This window comes from Manacus candei, unplaced genomic scaffold (genome assembly GCF_025592945.1).
Source record: "Manacus candei isolate 608988 ecotype Guabito, Panama unplaced genomic scaffold, ASM2559294v1 h1tg000049l, whole genome shotgun sequence".
Lineage (NCBI taxonomy): Eukaryota > Metazoa > Chordata > Aves > Passeriformes > Pipridae > Manacus > Manacus candei.
The window spans coordinates 30,829,770-30,851,930 of NW_026138097.1; the positions used below are offsets into that span (position 1 = coordinate 30,829,770).

A 22,161-nucleotide genomic window follows, 5' to 3' on the forward strand; every position below is an offset into this window, starting at 1 on the left:
AGGGAGAAAGCATGAAGAAGAGAGATATTACTCTACCACAGTGCAACTGCCTTCTGCAGAGCAAACTGTTGTGCAAATGTAAAGGTGACAGAAGATTTCCTAGAGACCCCAAAGGGAGTTGCTGAGGTTGTTTCAATGCTGGAAGCCACTGGAAGCTGTTAAATAGAAGGGCTTTCTAGAAGAAGCTGGAGGAAATTTTGCTCTGCAAGGACTCAATAAGAGATATATTTTCAAGTTTCCTATTTCCTCTGTTTCATTAACAATTCTGAGCTTTCCTTAAGTAAAGAGTTAACTTATTCTAATTTATCCTAAGTTAACTATGCTGTAAATAAAACTCTCATGTTTGAGACTGGTAGCTATTCCATCCAAGGATCTATGAGTCATGCTCTACCATACCAAGTGTGGTTTAAAATTTGAATAAGCTCTCTCAGTGATTCAGCAAGGTTAAGCCTTTGCAGCCATGCCTACCTCTGTATGGACTGCAGCCCATGCAGTGAGCAAATTCTATACATTATTTGGGGGCAAAAGGTTCTTTCTTATTTGGGCAATTCAAAAGAAACTTCCATTGCAGAAGCTCATCCCTTAGTTTGTAACTGCTGTTCAAAGAATGACACTGCACATACATAAGGTAGTTATTATTTAATGCTTGACAGATAAAGGTCTGCATCATATCTCTCTGGTGTGATACCAGTTCCTCTGCTATTCTCCTGTATCCTTTTCCTTTTGAAGTCTCCAAGGAAGCCTGGTGCTTTGAGACTGTATGCTGAAGTACTGACAGCTGATTCAGAGCAAATGCTCCATCTTTCTTTTGCAAACGTACAGCTCCTCCAGCAGACCAAAATTCATTGGATTCAGGGCAGTAATAGATATTCAGACCAATCACCTCGCATCTTCCAGTAGAACTTCTTCAAAGTTTGTTTTTCTCTCAACACTAAGGGGAAGGTGACATTCTGATAACAACTTCTGCTGGTTTCAGCTAACTTTCCTCATCTATAGGTTCACATATGCATTTTTCAGATGCCTGTTTCTAATATCTAACAGCAGCACACTGAATGAATGGTTTCCTAGATATACTTTTTCTATTCAAGTCGTACAGAAATCCTACAGCATATGCAATACAGAATTTTCAAGTCTCTGCTTCCAGTGCAGAAGAAGAGAGTAAATAGATAGAAACAAAATATGGCCCAGGAAGAACTGGAAGACCAGCAATAAAATCATGTTTCTTCAGTGTGACATAGGAGACAGAAAGGAAAGATGGCTGGGCCAGCTGCCCAGATTTAAAATACCTTCAATTACCTAATGTGATGGTTTTATTTTTTGGGGGGAAACGGTCAACAAGAAAATGTGGGTCTACACCAAAAACCGGGGCCCAAGCTACACTGCAAGTTGGAGTAGCAAACATAGTTGCTACTTGGAAACACTAGACAAGAACAATTCTATGAAGAAATATGGAAAATGCCTGCTGTTAATATTACACTAACAATTGGCTCTACCCTCAATATCCATGTTATTTCATAAACAAATCTATCTGGTTACAGTAAAGCCAGAAAAAAAGCCCAGTAAATCTGTATCTGTACCTTATGAATTCCAGTAAATTACTCTTTGAGTATTCTTTTCATCTTCTAGAAACGTACATAAACTCTGTATACTCTGTATATTTGTATACTCAGGCTTTATTTTATATATGAATAGAAACCTAAAACTATCTTATGTAACAAACTAAATTTGTTTACGGCTTTCCTTTGGGCAGCATAAAGCTCACTGTAGAAGCTGACAGATCTTCACACTACGGTGTACTATGTGACACTAAAGCACTTCTGTGAATAACACTGTGCAGACTGGTGGAACACGCTCCAACAGCAAAGTATTCTTTCTGGGACTTGAAGATATTTTATGGTTGATAAGCAACTTTTACTGAAATCTTTATTTTTTTGGAGCAACACAGAAAGTTAGTTAAAAAATAATCTGAGCATAAAAGAAAATTGAAGGGACATGAGGGATTTTTTAAAAATAAATTTTAAAATAAATTTTAAAATAAATTTTAAAAAAAATTTCTCAAAGGGGAGAACTAATAAAATTTTAAATGTTTGCTTATGCAAAGACATTTTTTCCTGTCCCATGACTGCTTACATTCTTCAAGACCCTTTTGTGAGGGATCTTGTCTTCCAGAAATCCAGGTAGCCCATATCAATGGATCATTTTCACCCCCAAGATTTGAAACGTTCAGAGAATTCCTATTGTTTCCTCGACAAAATCTGTCTTGACTTTTCTTCCATACCTCGCCCTCAACAAATGTGTGGTGATCTTGCATTCTACTTCTACTAATATGCCCAAAACAGACAGTGGGTTTCTAAGCCAGTAATCCTCTGGCCTCCCTTGGAGCTCTGCTAAAACTTATCACAGTTGTCTCTCTCTTGCCCTGCAGTATCAGCACAACTCTTGGTAATTTCAGTTGTTCCATTCCTGAGCTTCTTTGGATCTCTCTGCTGAATACACAGACGTGAGGATTTACTACCACTTATTTTATTTAATCTATCTATTCCTTGACCTCTCCTCCTCACACTTCACCTTGAGATAAATGCTGCAATGAGTTTTCCATAATGTAGGAAACTCCCTTCTCCCACAATGAGTGCAGAAGCATTAAAAAAATTATTCTCTAGATTTACTATAGGGAATTACATGGCATAGTTCCTGAATATGATCTTACTCTGAAAGAGAAAAATAAATTAATTTCTGTACAGTGTTTCTTTCTAATAATTTTTATTTTTACAGTAACGTCTCTTCTTGATGCTGATTTAATTTTCCAAAAAGAGAAAAAATAATTTTTTAATTTTTCAACTTTTTAATATCCCCTTTCATCTAAGCAAAATTTCAGATGCTTTTGTACTTATTTAAAATTAATCTATTACCAATTTTCATACACCATAACAAAGTATTAAACATTAGGAATTAATTAAATTGAATGGCTTTTTATTCCTTTCTTTTCAATTTTTTTTGTAGGGGTGGGTGGTCGGGGGGTTTTTCGTGACTGAGAACAACTAGCTGGTCCAGAATAAATTAATACTTTACCTTCAGTGGTGGAGGGCAAGTAGCTTTCTCATGATTTATTTTTAACATTTCAATGAACTTCCAAGAAGACAAAGCAGGCAAGCTACACAACACAGCCTAGTCCTTTAAAAATTTTGCTATTTCTTTTTGTAGGTATTCTCTATCAACAGGTACTTGAATTCACTCAACATGACTTAAAAGGGTAGGAATTTAAGTGTGTTTAAGGCATATCTAGACATACCTTCCTCAATGAGTGCCTTTTTTCTATTTGTAATTTATACAATTAAGTACTACATACAAACATAAAATTTCAAAGGGCAAAGATATGTCTTAAATTTGTATTTTTCCAGCTTCTTAAAGCTGTGACTTGCGTACTAAAATTCAAATGAAATCAAAACACAAATTAACGAAATCCTGCCATGCTATCTTCTTATTCTGCTGTAATTCACTACAAAAATACTTTCTAAAATATCTATATATTAAAAAAACCCTTTCATTTCAATAATACAGTGCATTTCAACAACGGATGCTACATAACATTCAAATATAAGTTATCCTACATCATTCAAGGCCAGATTGGATGGGGCTGTGAGGAACCTGGTCTAGCGGAAGGTGTCCCTGCCCACGGCAGGGGCATTGGAACTAGATGATCCTTATGGGTCCTTCAACCCAAACAATTCTATGATTTTATGTCCACTCCCTTTGAAAGAAGAACCTAACATCGTAGCTCTAGAGCTGAAAGGCTAAAAATCTTCCTTCTGCAAATGAAGAAAACTTGTGAGCATATTGTCCTGTACAGGTATTGCCCTGCATAGGGATATCAGATGTAAGACAGATAGGAACTTGTGGCAGTGGGGATACAGCGGCAACACTGCACCAGTTAAAATTAGCTCAAAGCAATGGATATGGTGGGGTTACAGCAGTCCCTGCAGTGCTGTTTGTTAATTTGCTCAAGAGTACATCTTTTGCAAGGAGTAAACAACCCTTCATGTCTGTTAACACAGTCAGTGACTCAGAAGAAGCTCTTACTGCACTCACCCTGCAGCTGACGCCAGAATGTTCCCAATGCCAAACCTACCTCACAAAATACAAAGCTTTTTAGAGGGCATTTTCGTTATTATTTTTTAAATATGTGGGTTTTTCAGACTAAGAAACCAATTAATTCAATAAGGTTATGCTAATCACCTGACCAACTTAAGCAAACATTTCCATGGAATGAAAAACTTGCACCATATCATATCAGTTACTTTATTTTCTTTCCTGCTTCTTAAAAATGCATCTTATTACCTACCCCTGTTAATAGGTTGAAATTCTAGCATCATTTAAGAAAAGCCACTGTAATGCAGGTACTGAAAGTGACTTGGTGCATTTCTTGTCAACTAAAGCTATACTTTTCAGTTACACTACCCACTGTTTTCTCCTCTCAGTGAAAATGTGTTTCATTGCAGATGAATGCCTAGTTGTTCTGATACTTTCAGGGTAAAGAGTTTATTTTATGAACGAAAGCGTCAGATACTATGCCTGGAAACGGAGGAAGGCAGTGAGTCACTTAAAAGGAAACAATGGTGTGTAGAGTCTATGCTTATGCTCAAGAAGAGACAGAAGAGTTTTGACAATGGTTCTCTGAATCTGGTAGCAATACAGCTCTTCTCTAAAAAATGTGATATAGTAGACAAAGAGAGTGACTGAACCATATGCTAATCTTGCATCAAAGTTTTCCTGAGTATTAAGAAAATGAAACTTTCTTGAAAATTACTATTCTACAGTAAATCTCTTTCCCAGAAGAGGAGGTGGTAGAATGCCCTTTGAAGTGGACATATGAAGACAAAGAGGCTACAAAAGCTGACAGGAGGAGGATGCAAAAATGAGTACCATAGCTTGTTGGGAGAACTCTGGTCAAGTACTTTCATGGACTAAATGATTGGCCTGTCCTATACAGAGCAAAAGTACCCAGGCTATAAGGAGCAACAATCTTTCCAAATCTGAAACCACAGACTAAGGCAGTTTTAAAGTCTGCTGTGTGTGCACATTATGTCCTTTCCCCCCTTGCCCCTGCACCGCAGCACTTAATTAAGATTTAAATAGGGTTTTCTGAATGTCCCAATCATTTTCAGTGAGGATTGAGTATGTTCACATTTTTAAATTCATGATCAACTTGAAACTTTGTGAAACAAGGTTTGTTTCACAAACTATAATACTCTATATAATACTATATATAGTATATAGATTATAATCCCTATAATACTCTGTCGGGATTAGTCATCTTGAGGATATTTGACGACACCTGTAGAGGATAAAAATCCTTTGATGTATGCTGTATGCTGTTAGGGATTTCTTAATTTTTACAGTGACATCAGTGAGCAGGACCACATTTAATGTGATTTGGGGTTTAAAAGGATACTGAGTCTCTTTTGAAAACATGCAATGTACTTCCAGTAGTGATGTACACTGTGGCCATTCCTTCAGCTCCCATCAAGACAAGTTCAATATGTCTCTCATGGCTCTCCATAGTCCACAATTCCATTGTCTAGTTGTCCTGCCTCATTGATTATGCAAGATCCCAAAAGGGTTGAAGTCCTTACTATTTCCATAGCATTGGAATTTTTTATCTTGTCACCGAGACTCTGATTACTTAGTTTACTCCTACTAGTATGGAAAATAACAGCATGCTTTTTCTGGAAATCACCATAAATCCTCACTGTGACTAACAGACATTTATCACGTGGCTTCTACTTTTTCATCACAATGTAGAAAAGTCTCTCTCCTTCTCAAAACTGATGGCTATTTTCCTACACATATTCATACAACATACACTTTTTTTACCAAAGTCTCAACAAACATCACACTGACTTTATTTTTTTTTTTTAATAGTACATCCCAGGCAGCATAGAAGAATTTTTGCAGATCTTACAACTGCCTGCATTTTAAAGCATCTCAAACATATGTGGTTCTACTTAACTGTCATCAGAGTTTCCTGAGGATCACCTACTGCATCCACATTTGCATTACGGGCATATTATACTATGGTGCTGCCCTCTTCCTTTTCTCTTCAGTGCATCATTATTTATACTCTTCATACCTGTCAACCAATTCACCTTCAGAAAGTGATATCTTTAAAATGCTAATGTGTTCTATGCTATGCGACAACGCGCTTCTGTCTTTTACTGGTTAGATAAAAATTTTAACTGAATGAAAAAAATTAGGAAGAAACTGTGCTACAGTGATTTATGTAAGTTATAGTACATCTATTTATAGCATTACACAGCTTTTTAGTCTGTTGGCATAATTAAGACTCCTTGCACAGAGTTTGAACAAAAACATAACAACAACAATAATATTTAATTGCATTTTATATGCAAAAATCAATGGGGCTTCAGCTAACAGCAATATGTTTTTCATATGCTACTGATTCTAAATTGGGTTGTGACATACCATTTATTCCTCAAACTCATTGAAGATGCACCCATTAATTTCCGAGAACTCTACAAAATGCATATGGAAAAGAAAAATGAGCCCCACAGTTTACACAAAATGAGGAAAAACAGAGAGAAAGTTTATCACAGGACACACACAAGATAAGTAATCAATTTGCATTAGAAAGGCATATATTAACAGAGTAACAAAAGGTTACATGGCAGTTATGTATAAAAGAAAGGTTTCACCTAAAAAGCTGGTATAAAAAGAAAAACAAAAGCTTATGATTTTGATTAAATTATCTTGTTAGAACATAAATAAGCCCAGACATCCTTGGGCATATTCACAAAGTATTTGCATGTCACAATAACAGTTCCAGGCACACTAACTTCCATCTTCTATTTTTATAACTCCTCTAACAAGCTGAACATATTTTTTCCCTATGGTACCAGAAAACAAATGTTCCTTCTTAGCAAGTGCAAGGATGTATTTTAAAAGAACCTAGAAGAATAACTTAAAATGCAGGAAGACTACTGGTGTAAAGTTGTGGTTTTTTTCAAATATGGAGAGAAAATGGAGTTGTTATCAATTTAAAATTCTGTTCATCACAGACAGATTTTGGCCAGCAATCTATACACTGAAAAATCAGTGATGAGCAGTTAGTGATCTCAAGTAAACCTCTTTACTGTACCTGTACTTTTAAAGAGTGTTGTCAGTGTGGACAGTATTACAGCTGCACATAATCCCTGTGAGCACTAGGCCTTTTTCTTAATTATGTAAAAAAAAAAAGGCAGCTCCAGTTGCTGCAGCATATCAGGGCTGCCTGAGGGTTCCCTTTAATGCACTAAAGGGCATTATTAAAGGTATCTGTGATGCACTGACTCATGAACAAAACCAAATGTGACCTATAAAGCAAAGGGAATTTAACAAGACCAATTTATAATCTTATTTTCCCTTAGTCCTCTCACATTTGAAAGATCACAGTAGCCACTATAGCTTAGAGTTGGGATGGAAGGCAGGCGTCAGGATCTACTCTGGCTAGAGCACTTCTAAAAGATCACATATATAATTGGACATAGGCAGTGCTCCAAAGATGATATTCTTTCCAAACATAAGGAACAGAGAAGAGCATAAAAGCATTAAAAAGCATGAAAAACAAAATTCTGGAGAAATAACTTTCTTTGAGCAATAAAAACAAAGGATTCTTGTTCTCGAGGAGTTCAACACAGAGCTGGTAGGGCCAAAGGAACTTAACATCTACTGCAGAAAGACTGCTAAAAAACTACATAACTTTTCATTCCTATCAAAAAGAGGAGATTGGTAAGATGCAAAGGTCTTAATTCAGGGCTATGAATCAAAGAAATTGATACAAATTAATGTCGCAGTAGAACAGGTTTTAAAGCCAAGTGACAAAATGAACAGGAACAATTATCAGGGACATTTTTTTTTCTGACAATACAAAGTTACTAGTAATAAGTAGGAGAAAGATAGGACTGAAAAGCTGAAAATTGGTCGCAGAGGACCATGCCCATGGTTTCACAGAACACACAACACAGTGCATGCAGCAGCTGTCACCAAGAGCTCCCTTCTGCCTGCCTCACCACTGCAGCTATTATGGTCCCCATGTCCCTGCTGAGAGACCTCTGTTTCCACTGGGCATGGGTAGCAGCATTTTGGCAGCACAGGAGCTGCAGAGGTGGCCTCTGTGGAAAGAGGTCAGTGGCTCTTCCACAGACCCACTGCAGAAACAACCAACTCCATCAGCAAAGCTGATGGTATCTCCAGGAAAATGTGTGGGAAGAAGGGCAGGAAAAGGCAGACAGAGAGAGAAAGAGGAAACAAAAGGAGTGATACAAAAGAGGGAACACCAAGCAGAGGAGGAAAAGCTCCATTCTGGAGCAGATATCCATGCTGCAGCCCATGGAGAACAATACCAGAGCAGATGGATATGCCTGATGAAACTGCAGCTTCTGGAGAGCCCATGCTGGAGCAGAGGAAAACCATGAGGAGGAAACAGCAGCCACAGAGAGGAATTCCTATGTACTCCCCTCTATTCCCCTCCATGCTGCTTGAACAGTGGGTAGGGGAACTGGAAGTGAAGGAGTGAAATTGAGGCTGGGAGCAGTGGGAGGAAGGATATGGTTACATTATCTGTCTCTTTTGCTTCTAACTAGCCAAAGTTGTGTTAGTTGTCGAGAGATTTAGTTAATTTTCTCAAAGTTCAGTCTGTTTTGCCCACAGTGGTAATTGGTAAGTGATTTGCTTGTCTTGACCCACAAGCTTTCTCATCCCTATTTTTTTTTTCCTATTTTCTCCCCTTTTCCTGCTGGGGTTGGGAGAAGGTGAATTAGTAGCTAGGTAGGAGTTTGGCTGCAAGCCAGAGCTAACCCACCACAATATTACACTGTTCTCTAAATACTACAGGAAACTTCCTATTCAATGTTGGAAAAAAAGGTTGGGCTTGTTAGACACCATTAGAGCCTGGAAATTCATTATCTGTGTAAAGTCATCAATACAGTAATTTTCCACTATCTGCTAAAAGCAGAAAATTAAAAAAGGCTACACAAATTTAGTACTGTCTTACTGCTTGAGTAGTCACATTTGACGACATATAATGAGAAAGCTGATAACTGCTGAACTTGAAAAATCTAATGAAAATAGCAAGAACGAAACTTTAAAACAGGCACGCAGTGATCTAAGCTTTAGATTATTTGAGACTGACTTAAGTAGCCATCAAATAAAACTACACAGGCAATGACTAAAACAAACAAAAGGAAATTATTTTTCACACCTTATGCAAATTATTTTTCACACCTTTTGCAGTTGAGCGGAACATGTGCCATAGGACTTGTGGATATCAAAATCAGTTAAATGCCACATCAATTCTGGTTCATTAAGTAACTGAAGCACAGACTTGCTTGTGTGCAGAGAGATCACTGGGGAACCATATGCAAAAGACTTTCTTCACTTTTTCATAGGCATAAGCTACTGGCTAGCAACAAGATACTGGGCTAGGTAGTCATTTCCTTTGCCTCAGTGTGCCTGTTCTCATGAACTTTATTCCTAGCAATGTCTTTAACTCTGCTTTTGAACAACTTTTTTTGGTATATTTATAATATTTTAAAAAAATGTCCTTGTCCTCTAAGCCTCTTGTGGTGGTTTAAATAATCTCTGTGCCTCCTTCCTGACTTCAGATTTCAAATTATCTCCTAAATGCTGTTTTCAATCAGTTTCCTGATTTTTGTGTAGTTAACTTTTTCTAAAGGTAATATTATTTTTGGGGTGCTTTTTTCACCCTTTTAGCCATGCTCATATACAAATACAATGTTCAGGAATAAATCAAGGCTTAATCTCCTTACGGTGGCTTAAAGAACTGAGAAGGAACTTAGCTTAAAAATTTGACCCTAATAAGCTTATGTCTGCATGGCTACGCATGCTGTATCATGACCCGTAAGAGACCGTGACCCGTAACAGTTTCTCAGCCCGTATGTGTGTGACCGAAGCCTCCTGCTGTTGTTATATTTGCCATAGGTAAAGATACTCTCATGTGTCCTTTCTCTAATTTCTCTCGTATTTCATGAGCAGTTACTCATACTCAGTGAGAGGCTGAGAATATTGAATAGCTGGGACTTGACTTTAGCTTTTGCATTTTAGTGTTTTCAAAAGAGTTTATCCTTCTTTTCATAGACTATATAGGAGGGAGTAGCAGGCAAGTTCTTTTACATTTTTGAGGTTTTTACCGAACAGCCATCTAAAAAAATGGAAGTGGGCATAAGGATGCTGAATGCAGTTTGAATGGGACCAACATATCAGATATTCACAAATATTTAAAAGCACTAATCTGACTAATCACACAAAATAAATCCAGTAGTAGGTGTCAAACCTGCTATTTTTCTAAAGAGTAAACCAGTCCTAGTTTTCATAGGGCAAAAGATATCCCTGAAAGGCTGTACAGGAAAAAAAAATGTACTTTGAAAGAACAGAGATATACATGAGGAATGTAAGAGTTGTCCCAATAGAAGAAAAGAGATATGCAAGAAGACACTCATTTATTGGCAGAGGGAGATACGAAAGAAGGAAATGGAATGATATTTAAGAGTATAAAATGCCTTTTGAGATAATTTTAACAAGAATATCTAAGAAAGGCTAAGGATACCACAAATGTAAATGACGGAGGAAAAGGAATGTTTCTTGATGAATTTATTTAAAGGATGGTTTGGGGTGTTCAAAGTGATGAATCTGGGAAAAGTCAGATGCAATTCTTTGCTCCATCAGATTTTATCACTTAGTAGTAAAATAGAAAATCCAAAGCACTGGATAAAAATAACAATGCAGAAGAAAGGCAAGTTGGTTTATTAAAATACAGAGCAGCCACAAATGCATGTTAGCCGGAAGAACAAGGTTCTTACACAGTCAACAGAATAAGACTATGGAAGAGCCTTCAAGTACAACCAGTTGCTGAAAAAACCCTATATGGTGTTAAGAGGGAGGGACCTAGAGGTACAAAAAGGCTAGGAGAACATACTTCCTTGTAATTTCAGGGTACAAGATTTGAGGGAGGTTGCAGACTTCCCAGTAATTGACTGAAGGGCATCAGTGTTGCAGCTATTTTTTTTCTTAGATCAGTCTAATATTCTACACAGACAGTTGAATTGCATTAATAATATTTAAAACACAAAACCACTTTAAATTGCAGTAGTTCAAAGAGCCAGAGGCAATTTTCTTTTCCTCACTTTAGGAGGAAAAAGATAAATACTACATACTATATTAGATTTTGGTTACAGCAAATAAGCAAAAATAACTTCTCTATTTCAATTCAATGCATGGTGGTTTATAAAACTACACTCTGAAAGCAGGAAAACTACTATATAGAATGGAGTGGTGAAAGAGCAATGAAACTGTGGAGACAGTTCCAGTCCACTAACGGTACTGATTTAAATGTGGATTTTATCTGACCTCCAGTAATTTGATTTTTAAACAAACATTTGGAAATGTAAAAGTGAAAGGACAATAGCATATTATATTCCAAGGTCCTCTAAAAAGTCAAATTGTACTTAAAAAGAAAAATAACACTGCCAAAGTGTTTAACAGTACAGAAAATCACCTAGAATGACTGGAGATAATTAGACAACACAAAATATCAGAGGTCTAGAAAACATGTAATACAAGCCACAGTGGAGGAAACTGGGCTTGTTTGCCGTATTAAAGGGCAATAGCCTTCAGGTTCACAGAAGGCTGTAATAAAGAGGAAAGGAATAAATCTCATTTTTATCCAATGCAATTCACAGGCCTAGATTGCATTGTGGGTTAGTTAAGATAGGCAAAAGGAAAAATATTCCCCAAAGATAAAAACTGAGGGAAACAGGTCATCTAGGAAAGGTGTAGAAGATCCAGATTTTGTAGAGATAGTTAAGATAGACATCTGTTGATGATGTTTCAAGTATCCTTGGTCCCATCACTAAGCAAGGAGAAGGATTAAGTAACCTCTTCACATTTAAGACTTCTTTTCCTACACTGTACAAAAACATTCTTAAGTAGGAATAAAACCTTCTACAAATTATATTTTGAAAACATATCTAGTAGGGGCTACTCTACAATCCCGCTTCTGCTCATGAAAATTGTTTGAACATTTCAGTTAGACGCAAACCCCTACTTTTAAAAGGAACAAATTAATTTCAAGAAATGGATTTCAGTAGATACAGATGAGTTGAATATGGAAGTTGTAAGCAGTTAAATCTGTGGACTTCTGCATCCTCTCTCAATTATCTTTTTCCTTTTTATTCCTTTTTGAATATCTGCCACCTGAAAACACATTAAAACCGGAGGAGGACGGAAAGAATTCATTAGTGGTTCTGGTAAGGTTTAAAAGGAAAGTGTCAGGTTTCAGTGAAATAAGGAAATACAGGGAGAGGAAGTTTGGAGAGGGTGTTTACTGTCACTTCTACAGCATTTTAAAAAGGTTAAGCAGATTTTTATCAAGATGTCAAATTTACTCTGACCTATAATAATTTCAATCAGATCTACCTCAAAACCCAATATAGCTGTAATTTTTGAGTTTGTTCCCTTACTACAGCATTCAGATTTATTTTTTTTTTTAACAAGAGGACATTTGTCAAAAATAATGACTGTTAATGTGATAATTTAGATTTATACAAACATATGACTTGGTGTTATTCAACATTCTGGTTTAAAAATTAGCACAGTAACACAGATTGAAGGGCTTGCAATTGAACTTCCTGGCATATTTCTAAATGCAATTTACTGAGAAACATATTTTTATGTTGAGTATTTTGTATAGCAAGTCTGAGACATCGCAGGTTTCCACAAAGCTAATTGATAATCCAGAAGAACAAGTAAACTTAATGCTTTTAACAAAAAATGACTTTTGTCAATGCCCATATATATTGAGAGCTGTTGTACATAACCACGCTGTAGGTATGTATATGCCCAAGCATCTGAGGTTGGACATGCACCTTTTAGCTCTAAGAGTAACAGTATAACCGCACCCATATCACCTCCCCCTCCACTCCATAAAAATTTACATTCCTCTCAATCTGACAGACTTTTTATTTAAAGGAAAACCAAAATATAATAAAACATAAAACATGGCTCTGAGATTCAGCAAGGCACACAGGCTGTGAACATCTTTCAGGGCAACACAGTTCACAGGGCCTCTACTTACTAGCAAGTAATTTTTCTTTCTCATTTTGTTAAAGCATCCACATGCACAATTCTTACCAAAACCTCAAAGATAAATGGGGTTGCCTCAGAAGAAGCCTGGTGACCTATGGGGAAAGACTCGTTTTCCTAGCACCGTCTTTGAGTACGAAAGGCTGAATCCAATGACCACTCTAAATGGAAGGAAAGGGATTTTCTTTAAGAAGTCAAATCTGTGGGTCAAGTCTGTGACAAGTTAGATGTCACTGATATGACTGCAGTGCAGCTGCAGTGCAGCTCAGGCGGGGACCAAAGGTGACAGCCTCAGCCAAAAAGCAGCTCCTAAGGGAAGGAGCAATGAGACCATACTATAACTTCTTACAGTTTTCTTCATAACAGCTCTTAATAGCAACTTGACCTTGTACACAAACAGCTGAGTCCTAGAAGGAAGCAGAGTGGGCTCCTAAACTTGACATCTACCACTTGGTACATGCTTTTGGTTGAAAGCACCACAGAGTAGTATATTTTGCAGAGTTATTTTCTAGTGGTCTTTCCCATAGTATGAAGCCCTTCAGATCCAGAGAATTGCTAAAGGGATGTAAGGATTTGGTAGAAAGAAGAAAGTAAGAGAATACTACAAAAAAGAGAAAGGTAACTAATTCACAATTTGAAAACAGTCAGGAGTAATATCTAGTTAGGCCATTGACAAGGACATGAACTTCCAGAAAAGTCCTGATTTAGCCAGACCGCTGAGAAGACCTTAAGACAGCGAGCACACCTTTCCCATTACAATCTATGAATACTAAAGCAAGGAGGAAGAACACAGTGGCATATAGGGTTCAAACACCCCCAGGTTAAGTTGTTTAGTGTATGTGCACTGCCAGTGTGAATGCTCATATGGACAATCACTTAAAGAACAAAATGTACTAGAAGTGATGTAAAGAAGATATTTAGAAGTGATAGAGTTAATAAGAATGTTAGAAAAATACATAACTATTCGTGAGCAGCAATACAGAAAATATTTAAAATACCCAAAGGAAATTAATTCAGAATTAAAATACCTGTTTACAGGACGGAAGCATGTATGTTGGAAAGCAGTAATTCTGGAAAGAATACAGAGTCCATGGTACTTAACCCAATCAGCAGGATCTCCCAGCATGATGCTGCTGCTAACAGCAGTAACATAGGCCAATGTGACCTATAGATTTATAAGAAGACTTTTTATCTATCTTTACCTCTTTATGAGACTTTCATTGTGAATATCATTGATAACAGTGTGTTCAGATATGCTTGCTATAAAAATGATCCAAGAAATCATGAATGAGTTTATTAAAAGGTCCCAAGAATGACCAAATGCCTGGAAAATCCTTATCACAGAGAATCCTTTAAGACATTTAAGCTATTTACAATACTGTAGGAATATTTATGACATGACTGAGCAATTCTGTATGTGAAAAAAAAAGACTGGAAGAGGCCCCTGGATTATCAAAATTTATGTATAGTTTCTGTAGGCACAATATCCTGTAATCCCTCTCGGTAAAGAATAATTTTTAATGTAGAGAGCTGAAAAAGACATAGTAAGATTAATGAGGACAGAGGAATCTAGTTGGATTTAAATAACTTTTAACAGAAAATAAAACGGCAATTTAAAAATGCGGTAATTAATTATGGGCATAATTAACAACTGAAAACTTTGGACTCACTGTCAAAAGACATTCTCTTTCTAAAAAGAATGAATTTTTAGCTATTAATTTTAGCTTTTGTAATGTGGCTGACAAAATTGCAGGTGCCATGAAAAAAATTAACATTTGCCTTCCAGCTATATATTTCATCCAAACTATCAGGGTATCTATGAAAATGGGGTAATTAGTATCTCTTAAACTACACATTTTTCTCATAAAACAAAGCAGCATGACTCATCGGTTTATCTATGTTCAATGTAATAAATTACTGCAGACCAACACACATAGAGGCAGCTGGAATCTCTAGTTGACTGCAAAATGTTAAATGACCTTTTCTCACAATGAAGTCCTGAGGCAGGAAAAAATATTACATGCAAGAACTGTAGCGTCTCTATTGACCTGTGCAGTAGTTACTTGCAAAAGTCATTTGCTAAGCCATTAATTTCCAAATTGTAGACAATATGAGTGCCTTCGTGTAAGTAACTACACTTCCAATAGTGGTATCTCTCCCCCTACGAGTGAAATACACATTTCCCGGAGTGAAAGGCACAGTTTATAACATTTCAAAACATGACAAAGCCTTATTTCTACATTAGGAGTCTCTCACAGCTCCTGCAAAAAATTTAGCAGAGCAAAAATTGGAAAATAACAGTTAAGAAAAGTCATCATCTGTCAACAGTGTTTTGCTATAAATTTCAAGGTAATTTTTCAGATCCCTGAAAAAGCACTGAAAAAGCAGATCCCTGAAAAAGCACTGAATTCCACACTTGATGGACCTCTGGAGTTTTCCACAATGGTAAACTGAGAAGCTGCATATGAAGAGGGTTAACCAATCACCGCTCCTCACTACTCCACCTCTAAAGGAGAGCTCCTATGCAACTTTTGAAGTAGTGAGGTGTTATAGAAGAATAATTCGAGGGCTTAAAATGAGATCTAGGTTGCTGATGTAGCACATGATCCTTTTCCAGGCAAGGAACTGAATATATTTTCCACCTTACAAAAGCTCTGGTCAACAAGGCATTTGTGAAGCCTCTATACCTCCTATCCTTACCTTTGCTATGGCTTTTTGATTTACAGGTCTCGGTTATGACATAAAGCTTGAAATCGAAGTTTCAGATTTTTATTAAATATTGAACCCTGGGGGAAAAATAATTGCAGACTCTTCAATAGATACCAGAAAATGATGATTATTTAGTCCATTTCAAATTCTTCAGTGACAGGGCAACCTGAGCATAATGAAGTGACAAGTGGCACGTATGTGATTTTCAAATCACTCAACTTCTCATAACAAACATAGATTCCTCTTGCAAAATTACTGTTATTCTCCTCAATAAGTGGGAGCAAAAATAGCTACATTTTTTCTGGTGTAACATTCCTGTAAGCAAACAGTTAGTATGAGAAACTTGGACGCAGTAGCACTTGATAGGACTTTTTGTTGATATAAAAAAATATTCATTTGCCATTATAAGATACGATTCAAAGGAACATTTACCTTTTCACTTCTCTCTGTCTGAAATCATAGTGTTCCTGCATTTCACAGCACTCTGCTATAGGAAAGACATTAAAGAAAACTAGAGACTCACTGAGTAATTCAGGTTGGAAGTCACCTCTTGTGATCCATAGTCCAAGATCTTGTTCCAAACGGGGCTAATTTCAAAACTAGATGAAGTCACTCAGGGCCTCTGTAGCCCAAAAGATATTATTTTTACCATAAGATCTGTATTCAGCCCAGGATACCTAGGCTTCTCTGAGCTTGCCTTGGCCTGATTTTTAGTTGTGGCAGCAATTGCCTGGTGGCCACATGCCTTTTGCCTCCCTATGATGGCTTTGCTCTGGAGCACCTGGGGCAGGACACTGGCACCCCTACCTAGTCACTGTGGGAAAAACAGACCCTCTAGGGTAACAGGGATGGGGACAGTAGCATACAGCCTTGAGTGGAGTAAAACTGAGGAAGAAGGGGGTTTAAACCACGAGCATTTACCTCGTCCTCATGAAGAACTTGAGACACCTTGCTGTGAAACCCTTGCTTTCTGCTCAAGTAACATTGATATAATTCACCTTAGGATCCAGAGGGACATATGAAGCATAACACCCAAAATCTTGCTCATAGACTAAAAGAAAATAAACTTGATAACACACACACACACATATACACACACACACACATAAAGCTAAGATTTATTTACACTAACATTTATTGTTAGTATAACAGAAATCTTAACAGTCTGATCTAAGAATTAGTACTACTCCTGCTCTAATTATTAGAGGGGGAAAAAAAAGAAAATCAAATAAAGAAAAAAGTACTTCTGCATTAAAAACGCAAAGTCCCAGTAGTAATAATACAGCTTAAATTGTTATACATACAATTATTAGTTTATAATCCTTCTTCTGGTAAAAGGCACATGCTCTAACTGTTCCTGTGGGTCCCTAAGGTTGATGGCTTCAGCCTGGCAGTGGTGATGAAAGACTTTCAGTAAGTCATCAGCATCTGAAGTCCTTTGTGAGGAGGAGTTGATGCTGATGGGTTACTTCTTCCTCAATCTAAGATCTCTTTGCAGTAATTTTTAGATATATGACAACACACATTTCTACCTTGCTCTTTCTTTGCTAGTCTGCAAGTCCATACTATATCCACAATTAACATATATGGTGTTTTATATGTCTTAAAACTTGTTCTTTGTTTCCCCTAAAAACATTTGTGTCCAGGTTCAGGTCTGTATTTCTTGAAGTGACCAGTGGTGAACTTCTTACAGACCTGGAGTCTCCAGTGCCAAGCTTGTGAGTCATCTCTAATCATCGCATGCCTGTATTGCTCTGCATGGCATTCTGTGTGTTCACTTCTTAAGGCTTCTACTATCATGTCAGGTCTGCATTTTTCCAGATTATGTTACAGTTGTAAATATCTCATTCTTCACATAGTAGCTTTTCATTACTCTTATTTATATAATATCTATGGCGGTACTGTGCCATAAGAAAAGTAAAATTAATAAGCAATAGCCACCTTGTCAGAAAAATTGCTGTTACAGCAAAATCAAGTAAAAAATAAAAGCTCCAGGAAGGTCAAAAAAATTCAGACAGCCTTAACCCTGAGGCCTTGCAAACTCAGCACAAAGCACATGGCAATGGCAGTACTGTACTGCAGGGCTACGTGGTTACAGAAGACTGAGGACACCAACAGAATAAAATGAATAGTTTCTGCATAACAGTTTTAGCTGTATTTATGCTTTTTTGGTGTTAATTAGATAATGTGGACTGTCATTGTTGTTATTATTATTGTAAATGAAGTATTACCAATAATTGGTTTTTGTATTTTTGTTAGATTGTTAAGACTTTAATTAGCCTAACAAGAGATTCTGAGCTCTATATTTATAGTGCTGAAGAAGATTTGAAGCCTAACAACTGGTCCAGTTGAAACTTCACAATCTCCCTGAACTCAGATTCCAGCATCTCTCCAAGTAGCCTTTTCCAATGCTTAATACTTCTCTTGGGGAAGAATCTTTTACCTCCTTCCAGCCAGGATTTTATCCTGTCACAGCTCATGACTATTGCCTCTCATACTTTCACTGGGTGCCTTTGAGAAAAATCTAACTGCACCTTTTGTGTAAGCTCCTTCAGATAGTAGGTAGATGTTAGTTTTCCCCTCCAAGTCTATTCTTCTGCACCTGCGTTCCCTAAGTCTCATCATCTGTCATGAGCACTAGTCCCTCAATTATTCCTGCACCCCTTCAGTGGACTCTCTCCAGTTTCTGTTTGCACAGTCTATCCATCTTTCCCATGGTCTACCATGAAAAACTTGCACTTGCTCAGAACAGGCTTTAATTCTAGTAATGACATGTAGATTAACAGAAAGGATTGGCATCTGACCCATGTCTATGTGTACACACACTACTGAAGTAGAAAATCAATTCTAAAATTTAAAAGACCAAAGCTAGTTTTTGTTTTTCCTGTTTATTAGCGTTGAAGCCATGAGAAAAAAAGGAAAATGAGGAAGCTTAGAAAAACTATTCGGTGTTCATGAAAATATTAATAGCTTGCCTTTTAAAATGCATTAATTGAACTTACAGGAATCCACATTTTATATAATAATTCCAAATAATGTACTTCAATGTTTCTGTTCTTTACTAATAGCCTCACGCCTCATAAATGTGTAAGGCTTCTCTGTTTTAGATTAATTTTAAAAAATTTTGAAATAGTTCCTTTAATGAATGGTATTGCTTCACCTCGTTTCAGTGAAAAAATTAAAATCCCACTCAATGATTTGAAACCTCATTCATTTTCATCTGCTACCTGAGTGTTGTTTCTAAAACTGTCATTATACTGCCTCCTTTTCAAAGACAGCATTTCAGAGAACCCACTGAACACCAACACCTTACAAACACCTCCCTGTGATCTTGTAAGAATCTCCCAGTGTACGTTCCTGTCTCCTGATGCAAAGCATCATAAGAGAGAAGAGCAATTATGCTAACTGCTTGTCAGCGTTTAAGATCTTGCACTCAGTGTGAGTCATTACCCCTACAAACTGTCAGCCAGACTGTATCACTGAGACAAATAACACTAGGAAAGGCTGTTTTAAATATATATGTTGAAATAAGGCTGCAAACTAAAAAGAGGTCAGAATAGTTCCCTGTTTCTCTTTTATAAACACTGAAAAGACATAAAAGCTGTGCGAGAAACACCAAAGTGTGCATTGAAAATACTGCTTTTTATTACAGGAGTTAAAAATGGCCCCTGTCCTGCTGGGAGGTGTCACCACCCATAGCTTCCCATCCCTTTCGGAGCAGCCAGCCTTTGCTGTGCCCTAACAGAAGAAATACACAGTGGTATGGGTACAATATGTCCAACTTGTACCTCAGTATATATACACACACCCCTATTTCACCAGATTCTAATGTACATTAGCCTTAATTCAAAACAATGAAATTGGTGTTTCTCTTGAGTTCTTTGGCATAACTGTTGAGTGGTAATTCAATATACTTATCTATTGATCTATCAAAATGGTGTTCTCAAAAAGACTATTCAAAGACACACAAAAAAACCCCTCTAACAACCTACATTTTTTATGAGCCTACTCTCAAACAAAATAAGAGGAAATTCATGGAATAATTTAAACATAAATTGCACATCTTTCAAAAACAATTATAAAAGACATGATGTCCCTGATCTGGAAAAATGTGCAAATTTGACCTGGAGGCCTAACCATTTAGAAGCACATCCTACACTCTGCACTTGTACAAAAGTAGCTTATGTAAAGTAAATTAAATTAAATTTTTTCCTGTTACAGAGATGTAGAATCAAGGGCCATGCTACAACCTTTTACAGGCTAATAAAGGCTTTGATCAAAACCAATGCTTTGTAAAATGCACTCTGCTCCTACTGTTTCAATGTATCCCAGTTCTCTAAAAATAGTCACCAATATGATTGACTTGCTTTCTGAATACTAACAATGTGGATTCTCTTCTGTATCTTCTTGGCAAAACAAGCCATGCTAAAAGACAGACTAAAGTACATCCACTTCTGAACTACTGTTTGCAAACAAAGAAGCATGTTAATCCTGGGGGGGGGAAATCCTTATCAAATGAATTCTCATTTACCTTTTCACATTTAAATATGTAAAAACCCTGAGTGTGATATACGGAGGTACACATCTTGTCTTTTTGGTCGGAAAAACCTTGACATGAGATAGAGGACATACTAAGGGGCTGAGGGCATAAAGGTTAAAGAAATCTATATAAGAAGATCTGAAGATCTAGTTATTTCTTTTTGAGCTTATTAGAGGTCAAAAAGACCACTGACATCCACAGAACATTTCTCTTTACTAAGATATTGATCCATCTGTTATTGACACAGACCTGCAATACACTACTTAGAGCTGTATAGATGTCTTAACTAATTTGATATTTTTATTCCTACCAAAACACAAATATGACAACACACACTTATATATACATATATATATATAAAATATATAAAAAATTATATACAATTTCCTTCATTATTCTATAAGAATGACACAGTTTATCAGTAAAAGATGGCTTTTGCTGCTTTCCATCTTGCTAGGCTACAACACTTTTGAAACACTACAAACACCAAAAAGGAAGCATCTGTCACAGAGTTCCAGAGCATTTTGCTTCTTTTCATTGTCAGGTTCTCAATACTTTCTGCAACACCTTCAGAAGTGACAGTAAACCAAAGCTACTTATTTATGTCTTTCCAAAGAAATTCGTAGTGTTTAGCAAATAATATACATTTGCAGAAAATATCAGCTAGCACTATGTCTGCTGTAACTACTGTCTTCTTACAAGCAGACTGTCTTCTTACAAGCAGCATCCTTACTCCTTTGAATTTGATGTCGAGTAACACAGCCCTCCTGCTTCTTGCAGATACACCAATGCATTTCCTATGCTTGAAGGAAAATGCAACCAATAGTAGAAACCTGGGCCCTTACAACTGTGCTCAGGAAGCTAAGAATTCAGGTCTCTCCTGAATAAGGGAGACCTTGATGCCTGCTAGGAATTACGCTGTTTGATTACAGTCTGCATACATGCTTCTGGCAGTAAAGGCCTAAGCACAGGGAGAAGTGCTAACCATTGTCTAAAATGTCACCATGAGCCTAGAAGCCATCAAACCAGGACCCACATTACTGGGGACTGCCCAGTCTGGAGCAGTATTTCTCCCAGATACCTGGCATTGGCTGCTCTGCACTCACAAGCTGTTTCACTGGAACAAATTTGAAGATACTCTTGCATATTATCAACAGATAGTAAAACATGCATTGTGTACTATCAGTTACAAAGCCTAACGATTCACTGCACACAGCTCGTGAAGGCAGAGATAGAAACACAAATGACTGCTCTGACAGACCTCTCCTGCAACAGTACCTTATGCAGATTTTGCATCTAATCATCAAAACTTGCTTTTACCATAAAACTTTCTCCTTAAGGAGTTGTAGCAACTTCAGCCAGTATGCAGTCCAAGTGCCCAGCAGAATAAGGACAGCCCTCTGAACACGCAACCTTTTGAAGTCCTGGTTGGGGCTTTTCATTTGCTTTTTCTGAGAAAACAGTGTTGGTGATGGATCTTGAAAACTTTAATTTAAAATGGCTACAGGTATTTGTGAGATAGACGCGACAGTTAGGGTCAGCTGGGACATACGACGTGTATATCAGCACTTTTTGTGACAACAGCAACGCGTCAGTGAAGACTCTATTCTCTGACCCAGAGACTCACAGATTTTGAGTCTTGGTGACCTTCAGAGCAAAATGCACCCATCTTTTTTACTACTTGATGAAATCATTTGTATTTCAAATTCTCTTAAATGAAGTACCTATCTGTCAGGATGATAGGCACTGTACAGAGCTGG

The 22,161-nt window shown here is 37.1% G+C and overlaps 1 protein-coding gene across 1 annotated transcript in view; it reads right to left on the bottom strand.

Moving 5' to 3' along the window:
* The window catches only part of ADCY2 (adenylate cyclase 2), a 215,069-nt gene that overhangs the window by 88,446 nt on the left and 104,462 nt on the right, over nucleotides 1–22,161 (bottom strand). The gene's annotated exons all lie outside the window — the stretch shown is intronic.